At 26.4% G+C, this 15,965-nt stretch overlaps 1 long non-coding RNA gene across 3 annotated transcripts; it reads right to left on the bottom strand.

Moving 5' to 3' along the window:
* Positions 1-5,027: 5,027 nt before the first annotated feature.
* On the bottom strand, positions 5,028-14,102 carry LOC147801081 (uncharacterized). 3 transcript variants are annotated; one of them, XR_015430990.1, is made up of 5 exons: positions 13,993-14,102; positions 10,840-10,879; positions 9,588-9,730; positions 7,509-7,632; positions 5,028-5,280 (listed from the first exon to the last, which is right to left on the bottom strand). It is a non-coding gene; the product is annotated as an uncharacterized LOC147801081 (long non-coding RNA). The 3 variants fall into 3 exon arrangements; XR_015430992.1 differs by lacking the exon at positions 13,993-14,102 and adding an exon at positions 11,695-11,712; XR_015430993.1 differs by lacking the exon at positions 10,840-10,879 and having other exon boundaries at positions 13,993-14,095.
* Positions 14,103-15,965: the final 1,863 nt, after the last annotated feature.

Below are 15,965 nucleotides of genomic sequence, written 5' to 3'. Positions count from 1 at the left end.
TTAAAATAACAATAGAAAAACTCCTCATTAAATATTTTAGAAACTTTTTCCTTAATGGTCATGAAATTCGATATTTTGTGAAATCAATTTATAAAAACAATTAATTAGAAACGAAACATGATTTCCTTATTTAATGAACTCAAATTTAGGGAAATTTGTTTTTTTTTGTTATAATGTATTCTGGTTTCTACATTACCTTGTTTTCTTATCTTCTAATAACACACTTCGCAAATTACTGATTTTTTTTTGAAATTTCCATTATACTTGCGCATAAATATTTAATGACCATGAAACTATCTTTAACAGCAAAAAGAATTTCACTCAATTTTTTTAATTAAGAAATTTGATGATACAAAATTACTTTTATTCAAAAGTCAGGCATAAAGATTCAATCTCCTTTCAAATATATTTTAATAAAGAAATTTTTTTTTTTAAATTAACTATTTTTCAAAGTATTGAACTAACTTTTACCCCAAAAAAGAGTTTAAATTAGGACTTGAATATGAAATTTGAGTTTTCATGGAATAAAAATATTTAAATGAAAAATGCATGAAGTTCGTATTCTCTATTTTCAGCTGAACTGAAGATTATACAATAGAATACCCTTAAAGTTGTTTTTATTCAAAATATTTTAGATCTCAGAGTACGTTAAAAAATTCCTTTTCAGTGTCCAAATTTTTGTTTGCAAAATTCTGAAAGAAAAAATAAGAGTATCATCAAATTAATTAACTATCTCGAAGTTTCAAGCCAAAGGTAATTTCAAAGAGAAAATATTAGGAACTGATTTAATTTAGAAAATGTTAGCTTAAAGAAATTGCAACAAAGGTTAAATTTTATATTCCCTCAAAAAATATCCAATTAATAGGAAAAAACATGTATAAGTTTTCTGCTTTCTCTTTCTATTTTTTATCCCATGAAAATATACTGCTTCAAGTAAATATAAAGAAAACATGGAAACTGCGATGAAATTGAAAAAAAAAAAACGTTCTCTCCGACGAAAATGAAATTATACTTGTAAACAACGAATCAAATGTAATCTTTGTATTATTAGTTTAATATAAAACAGCATGTCTTTTAATTATTGTGAGTTAATTAATTTAACCAACACCGTTATATGTAATAAAATTTGATCATGTGTTCATATTCTCAATAATAAGTATAATATATGGGTTATTTTCAAGAAAACCGTTATTTTCATGACATCTAAAGCATTTGAAGTGAATTGTTAAAAAAGGCAAAGCATTTTCCCTACAGCCCGTAGTGAGTCAGAGGGAATTAGGAATGTTAAGACTCTACAATTTCGAAACGAATGACAGGATTGAGCTAATGTGGTCTGAGTTACGCACAGGCCACCTTTACTTCTCAAGCAAGCTGGTACCAATCAGTCTGAAGCTGGGTGGGCTTCAAGCCACCAGTGAGGATCGAACAGCACTCCTTCGCCTTAACTAGTGCCGTTTCTTCCACTGATTTATCGCGGCGCAAATTGAGCTATAATAACTAATATTTTAATATTTTACAGGGTTATTCATAATTCCCTCCGGGGTTTCGAAGCGTTATAGTAAAAAAACGAAGACGAATATGGCAAAAAGGAACATATGAAATTATTCCGAAAGTATTCAGGTTTTAATTTAAGCAGTTGCCGGTAGATGGCAGTAACATGTACCACTGAAGCCAGCTGTAGTAAAGAAAAATGGTGTTTACAGGCGGAGGGAATTATGAATAACCGTGTATGATTATTTTAAGAGAGGAAAAATATATTATAGGTGATAGAGACTAACTTATCTTTTTATAATAACATAAAATATGAAAATGACTGTTTATGTGATAATGATATTTATCATTAACGATTTATCATGCTTCTATAAACTTGTATTATTCTCACAATTTCCTATAGGATTCAGCATATTATCAGTATACACTGTTACCATATAATTATAAAGTATGATAAAAAAAGGCAGTACAGTGATTGAAAATCAACATTAAGAATAGCTTACAGGAGGCATCAAAAACCCACATTAAGAACGGCTTACAAGAGATTTTATAATAACTTTCAAGAGTTATTAAAATCTACATTAAGAATAGCTTAGAAGAGACAAGAAAACTCACATTAAGAATAGCTTACAAGATACATTAAAAATTAACATTAAGAATAGCTTAGAAGAAACATTAAAAATCCATATTAAGAATAACTTGCAAGAGACTTGTAAGCAATGTTGTTAAGAGAAGAAGGATATACATTCCATATTTGTTGAGTATGAAATTGAACTGTAGAAATTTGTAAAATTCAGGGATGATTAGAAACAAAAGAGAATAACAAGGATAATTAAAAGAAATGTTATGAATATTAGCGACAATAGGTCAAAAATATGTGCTATTTAACGTCATTTGAATGTGAAAAGAACTATAGTTAAGTTGAAATGTTTTTTTTTTAAATTGAAAATCTGCTGCTTATTGTTCGTATAATTTTATTCGCAACCGAACGTAAAAACACGCAAGATTTTTTAACTTTCTTTGTAAAATAAGCGTTAGAAAGACGTACAGACATTAATATTCATAGTAATAAAACAGAAGTAATATAACTTAAAAGACATCAATAACTTGATCAAGATAACGTGCAAATTTAAGTTTAAAAAGTTTTATTTGGTGAAATGTGGATCAAAGTTCATAGTAGTTAGAATAAGATTTAAAAAGAAACCAACATTCATAGTAATAAAACAAAAATCATATATGTAACAAAAAAAAAAACGTTGATAGCTTGGTTAAGATAACGTAAAAGTAAAGTTAAGAAAATAGATTAACCTGGCTAAGTTTACGTCAAAAATTCATTCCAAACTTCCATATAGTGAAAATTAGAGTGAAGAAAAAGGATCATATTTCGGTTCAAAATAACCTAATTTTAGTGTGTTTTTAAAGACTACCACTTAAAGCCATAATAAAACGTTAGGTCAAACATTAAAATACTCGCCACCGTGTGACATTAATATGTTATTTTCACGTAATTTAATAAATTTTAAAAGTTTGCATAATTTTACAAGTACATGGGCATAAATGTTACAAGTTTGCAAATATTTAACTAAGTTTATATCTCGATATTATATTATGTCAGGAACGCATAATTTAACCCATTTAATTAATGAGCAAGAATTTATGTCAACCAAATGTATAGGAAAAGATACATCAGTGCGAAATGTCCTTGTTTAAGTGAATATTTCTCAATATTCTTTGGCCATGTCTCTCGTTCAAAATTGTGATGTCTCTTTATGAAGCCTAAATTACAACTTATTCAGTACAAGAGAGGCTGTTTGCTCCTTATTAGGTTTTATGAAAAAGAACCAGTAACATCTGAGAAATGCAGGTAAGTACTTTGAAACACAATTCCCTTCTGAAGTTCGTGATTCATATACCTTGTTAACGATTGGTGCTTCATATACTTTACATGTTAACAAATTGAGATTTGCGTCTACCGTAAAAAGAATTCTAGAATGCTTATATAAAGAAATGAACAGCGAATCGAATATGCCTAATTTATGCCAGTGTAACACTTCCGGTTTAAAACTGGGAATAATATATATATATATATATATATATATATATATATATATATATATATATATATATATATATATATATATATATATATATATATCCCAGCAAACACAACATTTAAGGCGGGATAACGGGCCAATATACAGTGACCGATAGCACCGTCATCGGCCCAACATAGTTGGCCGAATCGGCTGCGGCAAAAAAGTGTCCGGCCGGCCGGCAGCTGGAGCCGATACTGATCAATGATGTCGGGTCGATGTCGGCCATTTGACACATTTTTATCGGGCCATTTTTGGCAAGTGCATATCGGAATTGTATTGGCTGTTTTCAGTTGTCCAGAAACATTAAAATTTCTCCGATAGAGACCCAACATTAAAATGACGCTGTTTTATAATGGACCAATATCGGCTGGTTTCAGCTTGCCGATAATGACCCATCATTAAAAAGGATATTATTTTATATTGCGCCAACAAGTAGCCAATAAATTTCCATAATGGACCAATATCGGCTGTTTTCAGCTTTCCGATAGTGACCCATTATAAAAAAGGATATTAATTTATATTGAGCCAACAAGTAGCCAATAAATTTCCATTAATATTTAGATTTTCTTCTTTAACTTTTTGCAGTGTTAATACTTTTTAGGACTATCGTTGTAGATTTGTTATTCTTGCAGCTACTTTTTTCCTTAGTGCCTGGTAGATCTAGTATTCATTTTTATTTAATTATAATTAAAACTTTTACTTTTTTATAATAGTTATATTTATTTCAATTCTGGGATACTCATATTAGGAAGCATTTTAACAAAAACTAAGTGGTTTGCAAAGGGCTGCATTGAATGTAACAACAAAAATTTTCTTTAAAATATAGCTTTGTATCAAATTTTTTATGATTTGTTGAAATGAAAGTAAGCTCTCCTTCTTTTCTAATATTTATAAGCATACTAACCCTTTTGTGTTTTATAATAGGAGATTGTATTATAGTAAATTATAGTTTGATCGATTCATCTAACAAAAATATAATAAAAGAGTTAAATATTTTTTTTTACATTCTTTTCTGTAGTTTAAATTAGAACTTTATATTTCATTTATTATTTTTTGCATTAACTACGCTTGTAAAAAGTCGAGGTATTAACTTTCCTAATCTTATTTATAAACAATTTAAAATAAAAAAATTTAAAGTTATTGCAAATTATTCTCTAGGTATTAAGTAAAATTCTTTTGTGTTATTGTAAAGTATATAGTTTAGTTATATAATTTTTTGTTTTCATTTAATAATTAATATCAATTTTAAAAAATTTAAATAAACAATTTTATTTTAGTTTGTGTTTCTTCTTAAATAATTTTTAATTTTAAGTGGTGATTACATGTTAATTGAAAATGCACATTATTTTCAATGTAATTATCTGGTTAATATCTTTTTGTATGCATATTTATTTAATGTTAGTGTTTATAATTGTCAGTTAACAAGGAAATAAGCAAATAAATGTTTGAGGAAATTTATTTCAACAATATATAAAAGCTTTTACTGACAAATGTTTTCAGAAATTTATTTCATCAATAGTATTATAAATAATAGTAATAATATAGTAGTATTATAAAATTTATTTATTTCCAGTTTCAGCAATATTATTCAGAATTCTTCTTCCTTTCTTTCAAACACTTTCTCTGTCTCCGTTATCTCAGCCACCTTGTTACTGATGCTTGTGTGACGTCAGGGAATTTACTTCGACAGCACCTATAATTCAATTTTAGCGTTTAATGATTTCTGTATAAGATAAACAGCAAAAAAAAAATAAGAGAAATTATCATTTACACTTTAAAATATTAATCAATACTTATCGAATATTAAGAGAACACAATCCAACCTTAAACTACAATATGTCTGTTTAAAAATTATTCCAGAAAAAATGTAAACAAAAGTAATTTTTATTGTAATTTTGGTATGATAATGGTAGGGTATTATATTAAAGTTAGTGTATAAGTATTATATGGTATTATTTAATGTTGTTATATACCAGTTATTATAGTTAAAAAAATTAACCAAACTCAAAACAGGCCTAAATAACATTTTAAATTGGCAACGAAGCCAATTAAAATTAATGTTAGAAATGCATTTAAAAATTCGACTTTTTAATGCGTAACTACTTGAATATTCTCACGAGACAAAATTTTTTTAAAAATAATCTATAAATTGGTGTTAATCAGCACTACGAAATCATTTACAAAACCGAAAGGCATATACCGATACTCACTTAATTTATAAAACTGAAAGAATAATTTTAAATTTATTTGACTTACTATTTTTTTGTTGTATTTAATGGCAACTTTACATAATTAGTATTTATTAGTTTTATACATTTTTGAAAGTTATATTACTAATGACTGATAGTCAAAATTTACCATAATAAAAACAGATTTCAAAAGCATAACATTAAAAAAAATAATTTCGTGTTTTCAGATAACGCCAGAAATATTAGTTTAGTGACTTTCTTCAAATATTCTACACCTACATGTTTATCATTAAGCTTATCTGACTTAACGAATAGAGAATGGAGAGTAAAAAAAAGTTCAATGAAGTACTTTTTTGCTTAAATAGATCTATAAGTGAGAAAACATCACTCATGTTGCAATTAGAATATTTGAAAAACAGATTATTCAGTTTAAAATAAAACAGTACCTAATGATAAACCAATCTGAAAATTCCATTCTTTAAATCTCTCAACGAATTTAAATTTTTGAACAACTTTCAAGATTGATATTTAAAATTTCGCCCCCAGCCATGATCTGAATTTCTGGGTAGCTAAAATGATTTAGGACTTATAGAAGAAACAAAGGAACAAACTTCTCCTTTCAAATTATAGCTAATTATAAATGTTTATATAAGCATGCTAAGTTCTTAAAATTTCTAAAATTTAAGCTATTTTTATGATAAAGTTCTTGTCAATTATTTTATTTTAAGTTAGTTTCCTCTTTTTTTTTTTTTTTGATTTAAAAGCTAAATTGTTTTAAAACTTCAATTTATTACATGGATGTATCTACTGTATATCAAGAATTGAATTTTTTTTTCCTTATTTGTTATGTTATCTTTCGAAGACTAGCTCAATAGTTTCCTTTACTATTACTAAATCACCAGGGAAGCAGGGGACCTTTACTGTTACTAACCAGCTCAATATTAAAAATAAAAAAATAAAAAACACCATAGGGCTCTTATATGGTTATTGAGTAGTTGCATCTGAGCTCATTGTTTCCCCGGTAACGTAGGTAGCTCCTCTGTTCTTTGTGTGAAAAAAGCAAATAAGACCTCTTTTACTAAAATATTTAAATTTTTACAATATATGTCTACGAGATGGCGCTGCCATAAACATGATTTTTTTTTTTCACTTTTTTTTAAGTATAGCAAAAATAAGCAAAAAATTTTAATGCCTCAGATTTGAGGAAAATCCTCAATTTCAATTTATGATCACTATTTTATCTTATTATTTGGGCGTTAGAATGTACATATAACTTAATCACTAAATAGTTAATAAACTTTTTTGAAAAAAAATATCAATTTGCTGAGATTTTTTTCTTTTAAATAAAAATTATCAAAATTAAAGAATAATTCTTAAAACTTTTCAATTCTTATGAACATACATAATGATAACATGCACTCGAGTAATATTATAGAAATTAAAAAACAAAATCATAAAAACTTTTATTTCACTCAACTTTCATATTGGTATATATTTCCCTTTGCAAAATATTTTATGACAGTCACCTTATTTAACAACTTTCCAAATAATGAGATTTCATTTTATTTCCCCAAATTAAGAGCGTTAAACAAAAAATATTAATTTTTTAATCTAGTAATAGAAAAATGTTAAGATAATAGGTAAGATAAAATAGGATGTTTGCTGAGCTTAACTACTTAAATTTATAACATAACATGCACTACATCTGTAAAATTATAACAGAAAATATTACCTGCAATTAATTGTAGGATCCTCGGATATTCTTGGATTGATTTGTCATGGAGAGGGGGTCATGGGGTCCAAATTGAGATCTTGAAGAAAGAGGTTGCTCAAAATTCTGTCGAATCGTGTTATAGCTGAAATTAACATAGCTAAACTTACTAATTTTAATAATAGTACACTGAACTTACTAAAATAATTTCATTAAATAAAGAAAAACGTAAAACAGTTTCAGAATATCAGAACTCATTATTTTGTGTCAATATAGCTGCAAAGCTATATTGCTATCATTCATTGACTTAATGTAAGAAAAAGAAGAAAAAAAACAATAAATCTATACAAATTCTCCCCCCCCCTCCCCAGTAGTAGCTAAAAATTTTTTAAATTTTTTATTTTTTAAATAAGATAATACAATCCTGATGCATCCTCTAAATTTTAGTCTAATATTTGAAAATAATGTGAATAAGTTCTTACTCTGTTTACTTTACACACTAACCCCCCCCCCCCAAAAAAAAAATTATGCTTAAGAAATTCTTTCTGAACTGGCAATACATATATTATTTTAATTTAAAGCTCATTACAGATTTAAATAAATTTAACATTTCGAAATGAAAAGAGATGCTTCAATCATCTTAGTTAAAAAAAAATTACTAAAACTGCAAAAAATTAAAAATCTGTTTAGTTTCTATATAAAATAAGTAAACCACCTCTGTGTAGAGACCTCTTCTATTTACGACCACTTTTAGAAGGCACAGATAATGTCAGAAATATTAGTTTAGTGACTTTCTTCAAATATGCTACCACCTTCATGTTGATTATTAAGCTTATCTGACTTAATGAATAGAGAATAGATTGTAAAAAGAAGTTCAATGAGTACTTTTTTACGTAAATAGTAAATAAATATGCAAACATCACTGATGTTGCTCTTGGAATATTTGAAAAACAGATTGACCAGTTTAAAATAAAACAATACCTAATGATAAACCAATCTGAAAATTCCATTCTTTAAATCTCTCAGCGAATTTAAATTTTTGAACAACTCTTAAGATTGATTTTTAAAATTTTGTCTCCTTGCGTGATAAAAGAAACAAAGGAACAAACTTTTCCGTTTAAAATATGGCTAATTTTAAATTTATATATAATTCAGTTAAGTTTTTACAATTTTTATGATTTAAGCTTTTTTTATGATAAAATTCTTGTATATTATTTTAGTTTTAGTTTTTTTTTTTAAGTGAAAAGCATAATTGTTTTAAAATTTCGATTCATTACATGGATCTACTGCATATCAAGAATTTGCATTCTTTTTCGTTATTTACTTTGTTATCTTTCGAAGACAAACTCAATAGTTTGCTTACTAGATCACCAGGGAAGAAAAAAAACATCAATCTAACAAACTCAATATTAAAAAAAAAAATAATAATATTAAAAACACACCAGAGGGTTCTCATAGTTGCATTGAGCTCATTGTTTCCACCGGTAACGTAGGTAGCTCCCAAGTTCTTTGTGTGAAAAAAGCACATCAGATCTCTTTCACTCAAATATTTAAATGTTTACAATATGTGCTACGAGATGGCGCTGCCGTAAACATGATTTTTTTTTTCTTGAAGTATAGTAAATAAGTCAAACTTTAAATGCTTTAAGATTTGAAGGAAAGCTTCAATTTCAATTCATAATCACTATTTTACTTATTATTTGGGCTTTAGAATAGACATATAACTTAAACATTAAATAGTTAAAAAACCTTTTTATGAGCATACATAATGGTAACATGCATTCGAGTAATATTTTAGAAATTAAAAAATTAAAACACAAAACTCTTTTTCACTCAACTTTCATATTGGTATATATTTCACTTCAAAAATTATTTTATGGCAGCCACCTTATTTAACAACTTTCCAAGCAATGAGATTTTATTTGATTTCTCCAAATTAAGCACTTGAAACTAAAAATATTAATTTTTTTAATCTAATTGTTGAAAAATAGTTAAGAAAGATTAGAGGTAAGATAAAATAGAATGTTTGCTGAGCTTACCAACTTAAATTAATAACATAACATGCACTACAGCTGTAAAATTTATGACATAAAATATTACCTGCAATTAATTGTATGATCCTTAGATATTCCTGGATTGATTTTGTCATGGGGATGCCAACTAAATTGAGATTTTCCAATTCATTGTAAAAGAGGTTGCGACAGTTATCTGCTCAATCCTCCAATCGCTCCAAAGTGTTACATCTGAAATTAACATTGCTGAACTTACTAATAATAATAATAGTAAACTAAACTTACTAAAATAATTTCATTAAGCTAAGAAAAACGTAAAACAGTTTTAGAATATCAGACCTCATTATTTGGTGTCAATATAGCTGCAAACAATTGTGCTATCACTGTCCATTGTTGACTTATATAATAAAAAAATGAAGAAAAAAAAACAATGAATCTATTCAAATTCTACCCCCCCCCCCCAGTAGTAGCTAAAATAATTTTTAAATTTGTTATTTTTTACTTAAGATTATACAAACCTGATGCATCCTCTAAATTTTAGTCAAATATTTGAAAATAATGTGAATAAGTTCTTACTCTCTTTACTTTACACACACACAAAAATCAGATTATGCTTAAGAAATTCTTTCTGAATTGATAATACATATATTATTTTAATTAAAGCTCTTTACAAATTTAAATAAATGTAACATTTCGAAATGAAAAGTGATGCTTCAATCATCTTAGTTAAGAAAAATTACTAAGACTGAAAAAGATAAAAAATCTGATTAGTTTCTAAATGAAATAAGTAAAAATAAATGAATTAATTAATAAAAACTTAAATAATTTATTACAGAATTTATTACATTTATTAGAATTTATTACATTTATTATTGAAATAATTTATTACAGAAAATTTGTAAGAAATATCAATATTTAGGAGATATAGTAGTTTTTTTTTTTGTTTTATTTTATACTTTTGACAGTATAGAACTTTTGCGTAATGGTAATTTTTAAGTTTTTTTAGCGGGAAAATTTTCAGGTTTCTTTTTATTATTTTTCTTATAAATCCTTTTTTACAGACTCTTAAGAGTACAGAAAGAACATGTTTCTAATTTACGATGTATGCATTAAAACAACGTATACAAAACTACATTTTCTTAACATTTACTAAAACAAGTCACGCGTCCAAAAGTAATCATGCGATTAATTATACACCTTATATATGAAATCGTTAACTTTAATTTTGAAAGGTAAAGTTGATAAAAGTTAAGATAAATATTGGTAAAAGTTAAAATAAATAAAGACAGAAAAATAAAGATAAGAAAAAGTTGTACCGAATATTATAATCAGTTACTTACACGGTGTTTAAAAATTCCATACTGATTGCCCTCAATATACCTACAAATGGATATAAAAGAAATTCAAGTTTACATCTTATCTATTAAATAAGTTACATTAATAAATGTAGCAAAAAATCTAATATTCGAAGGGTAAATTAAATAAATTTAACTAAATAATTAATTTTTTAAATACAGCGAAACCACCGAGAAAGACCAACTCTGTGTAGCGACCTCTTTTATTTACGACCACTTTTGAAAGCACGGAATTTTTTCTATAGACTTTACAATAAAGAAAACCTTTAAACGAGACCATCAAAACCTACCCCAAACCACTGTAATAAGGTCAAAGAGGGGAAAACGAAAAAACTATCAACAGAAGAAATCTTAACGAAACAAATAAGTAGATTTAAATGTATTAATATTATTTGTAAGTGGCTCTTATTTAGAGCGCTCTTTTTTCCGATCTCTACAAGAGATATCCTCATGGTGCAGTCATTGTGCTCTAAAGACAATGCTATCATTTATTTATTTTAAGAGCTAAGACTTAAATTTAAGAAAAAAAAATATTTTCTAAAAAACTAAGAATCTCAAACAAACAAACCTCTTCTCATATTTAAAATCTAAGAATTAAAATCTCTTGCAGAAAATCATCCACCTTCCATAACATTTACTCAATCATAGTCAATAGAGGTAAGCTCAAGAACGACCAATTTCCATTAATAACCATTTTACGGAGATTGTTCACTCCCGAGAGGTTTCACTGTATAATCAAAGACTAATGCTAAGCCGTAAGAACAAAGATGGGATACGGCAACTCAATTTTAGCTTTCAATAAGTGTACTATTTAGTGTATAAGTATATATATTTACTTACTATTATTCTTTTTTATCTATTTTCATACATGCTATCATATTTAACACTAGAAAGACTGAAACTTAGTATATACCTATATTGCCCAAAATCAGTCAAAATGACTGGATGGTAAAAGAATAAATAAAGAAATTTATTTAAAATTAATTTTTAATATTTTTTATATTATTTACAATTATATAACAAGTTATTAGTATATTAACAATAAAAAAATTACATGTTGCACAAAATTCTAAGAAATTGTGTCATTATATAAATCATTGTTTTTATAATTGAAATTAAAAGCAGTAAAAATGACTTCCTGGGGCAATGTAGTGTTAATTATTTTCAAAAAATAGGTAGAATAATTCTTATGAACAAGAATATGAGGGTAACTTTATATTTTTAATGCATAGAGTTCATCTATTACTCAATAAGTATTGTATATTAAGCGTAAAATTTTTTTAAAAAAAACTGTGTTCAACAAAATATTTTACCTTCTAAAAATTCAATAGATAAATTATTTTAAATAGTTAACCACAAAATAAAACTTCATAAGGTTAAGTAAGGTCAAACATAATAAGGTAAGGTAAAACATTTTTTAAAATATAAATGAATGTCATATCCACACCTTATTTAAATAAAGCATTGCATTTTGAATAAGCCTTATAATATCCTAATATTTGATTAATTGTATTTATTTACCTTTTAAAAATTGCAATGCTGATTAGAAAGCTTCATTTTTTTGCTATTACAAAATTACATTGTGACATTTAAACTAAGTCTTTTCCTATTGAAAACAAATAGGTTGCTGAAAAGTTATTATTATAAGATAATATTATAGTACCATTACATATTAAAGTTTTTTTTTCTCTTTAAACTTATTTTTACTTAATTTGTACTTAGTATTGAGACTTTTTTTCTTTAATATTTTTATTTACTCTACAATTTTTATTATACAATTGTATACTGTAATGGTAAGCTGTTTTAAACATGAAAAAATATGTTTGTCCAGTTAAAAGTCTTTTCCTTTTCAAAACAGTTACATTATTGAAAGATGCAATGTCATAAGATTATTACCCATAATACTTTGAGTTATTATTTGACAGGCCCTTAAATTTTAAATAAACCAGTAACAATTTTAATAAATAAAATAATTTACTTAGATTTAGGTATTGTCTTTAATTTTCAGAATAGAATTTTGTTTCCTAAATTTTGTATATTTTAATAATATGTAGTACATCATTATTAATATTAAAACAAATTTGGATAATTAAACCAATAATCAGATTGATTAAATTTTAATGATAAACCATTTTAAATAGGAAAAAAGTGAATTTGGGCACTTAAAATAAACATTTTCTTTTAAAAAAAATTAGATTCATGAAATTATATTAATAGTACATCCATGGCAAGCAAGGATAGATAGGTATTCTTTAGCCAAGAATACATCATTTCAAACATGAAGAATTAAATTTGTGCTTCAAACTGAGCATTTTCCTTTTAAAAACAATTGTTTATGATAACTACAATCATCAATATTATCCTAGCACCGTAACATATAGTGAATGTTAAATTAATTTTAAGAAAATTTAAGACATTGTATTTCAGTATTGTCCATTTTTATATACATAGTACATTATAAACATTTACAAACGTTACAGTCTTATGGCTTTGCAGCAATAACAATCTAATTTTCTTTCAAAAATAATGTAATTGCTTTGAAAGGGAAAAATCTTAGTTTTAATTACCAAATTTATTATTTCAAGTTTAGATAGTAGAATGGCGAACCAATATCATTTTTAAGTAAAGTAAACAAAAATGATCCAATAAAAGGAAGATAAGTCTTAATTCAAAATGCAAGGCTTTTTTTCTCTTAGTTTCAAATTTGAATGACAATCATTTTTTCTTAAAAGAATGGTTTGTCTTATCTTATTCATAGTTATCTTTTTTAAAACGGTTTATCAATACAATTTTGAGAGGATAAAATAAAATAAAAGTTAATTAATCAATTAAGAAATCAAACGCTTAATTTCAACAATGTTTTGGAAATGATTGATGTAATTAATTGAAATTCCTTTTAATTAAATGACAGTATATCTTCTAACATTAAAAGTATACAATATTTCTCAATCAGAATTAAACTCATAGCATATTTTAAAATGTTCTAACATTGTAGTGCAGCTTTTGCATGAGCATGCAAAACAATTATAAAACTTTTAAGTAAAATAGTAAGGAAATTTTTTTTTTTAAATAGCATACATTTCAGAAATTTTAACTTTTCGAACAATTTTTAATTCAGAAGCATTTGAAATTACTTACCCGAAATAAACGTTCTTCCATGAAGTTAATTGACGAGAACTTTTCAGGGCATCTCACCTTTTCTTCCAAAATACATTAGCCCTTTGTACAGCCGAGACTGAACAACGCCAGTTCGCAAATGGACCACACATTTGAATGTCTTCCTATTGGGTATATTTTAAAAACCCCGTTTAGGAGGAGGGGTCTCCTTCCAAGGAGTATTTTTTTTAATTTTGAACTTTTTTTCACATTCCTTCCAGCATTAAACTCATAATTTAAATTTGTTTTTAAATATTTTCCTTTTGATATGTAATTAGTAAATCCATTAGAATAAATTTCTAATGTACTATTTATTTTCGAAAATAATTAAATATAAGAATTATTTTCGGCATCAAAGAAGAGTAATTGGTTTATTCATATTTATATAAAAGAAAAGTTTAAGGTGCATAACAAGTTCACGGTGAGATTGTAATGTCCAAATGTCCAGCATGTAGAAATTCAATCACCCATCCAAAAAAAATATTTTTCCCGCTCATACTAAAAGAATTGATTTAATAATTATTTTAATAATTGAAAAACCATTCGTTATTTATAAGAGATTTTAAACAGAGAAAATATAAAATAATTTCTGAATAAATTAATTACGTTAGATGAAAGGGAGCTAGTATAGACATTTAATGCAAATTTGTCAAAAGCGCTTATTAAATAAAATTTTTAACTCATGAGGCATTTTCTTAACAATGACTTGAACGCATTACTAAATTCTGGTAAATATCTGAACATAAAAAGGAGTTTTTTTTTTCCAATTTTTTTTTTAAATGTTGTTTTCGCACACACTAGCTCTACTACTCAGGGCTAGAGTGGATAATCTTGGTATCTTGTTAAGTACACATTTATTTTAAATTATTTATTATCCAAGCCATATTAGGGAATAAATATTGACACATATATAACTCAAAATACTAATTCGTAAGAGAACTTTTCACTATACTAAGAAAGAAATTTTTAAAAAATTTTAAGTGTCAACTTTAAATGTATATTGAGACACAGTCCTGGTAGTTCTACCTATCGCGGGAGATAGAAGTATGGTAGCTATTTTTTCCTTGATATTTAAGAATTTTTTTTTTTTTGTAAAGATAAAAGGTCTATGATTAAAATGACTATATTCATAGCTATATTTAAAGATTAACCATTTGATCTCCTGTTATCAAGTTTTTGATGGAACTAACCCGAATATGCATGGAGAGGAAAACCACGAAAACCTCCCTCGGTTTCCAGAAAAATAAAATTCAAAATTTCCTGAAAATTAAAATATCAAAAGAAGAAAGTCCCTCCATCTTCAAAGAATTTTCGTATGCTGTCTTTAGACAACTGTTACATTCAGATTTACGGAGCTAAATTTTTAAGGAAATTTACAGGTTTTAGGACGGAAGGAAGAAATATCATTCCACACCAATATTTTGATTATTGTTCATTCTTTGACCACTTTATCGCCAACTAATCTCACTGTAGGTAAGGTAAATTAAATGAGTCAGCGAATTAGTCTGAAATTCACTGCAAGAAGAATTTCTGAGATTGGTGAGTGATAGCGATTTGAACAGGGTTGTGTACCTTTTAATATGTTTAAAATAAAGCATAAAATATTCTTAAGCGTAAAAGTGGGGTATTTAATAAAATTAAGGCAAACTGTGAGATCGGAGCCAGCTCACATCATTAAGCGATCTCATAAGAACTGTTGTGAGGTTGAAAATAGTACCGAGGTTCGGTGAGTGATAGTGGCCTCGGCGTCCAATAATAAAGTTTTTTTCTTTCATGTAACTTTTTTTCCGAGCTTTTGCTTCCGTTACCTTTTAATTTCTAATTAGTAATTCTCACCTAATTATGTGTTTATTGAGCAATATTGATAACAAATGCCGGAGTTCAAGATAAAAAGTTTGTAAAATAAAATTATTTTAGAAAATATTGAACAGAAAATAAAGAAATTATCTATCTCA

Source organism: Parasteatoda tepidariorum, chromosome 12, assembly GCF_982258835.1.
Source record: "Parasteatoda tepidariorum strain Cologne lab strain chromosome 12, Ptep-v5.0, whole genome shotgun sequence".
Classification (NCBI taxonomy): domain Eukaryota; kingdom Metazoa; phylum Arthropoda; class Arachnida; order Araneae; family Theridiidae; genus Parasteatoda; species Parasteatoda tepidariorum.
The sequence above is the reverse complement of the archived record's forward strand: the minus strand, read 5'-3'. Positions and strand labels throughout refer to the sequence as shown.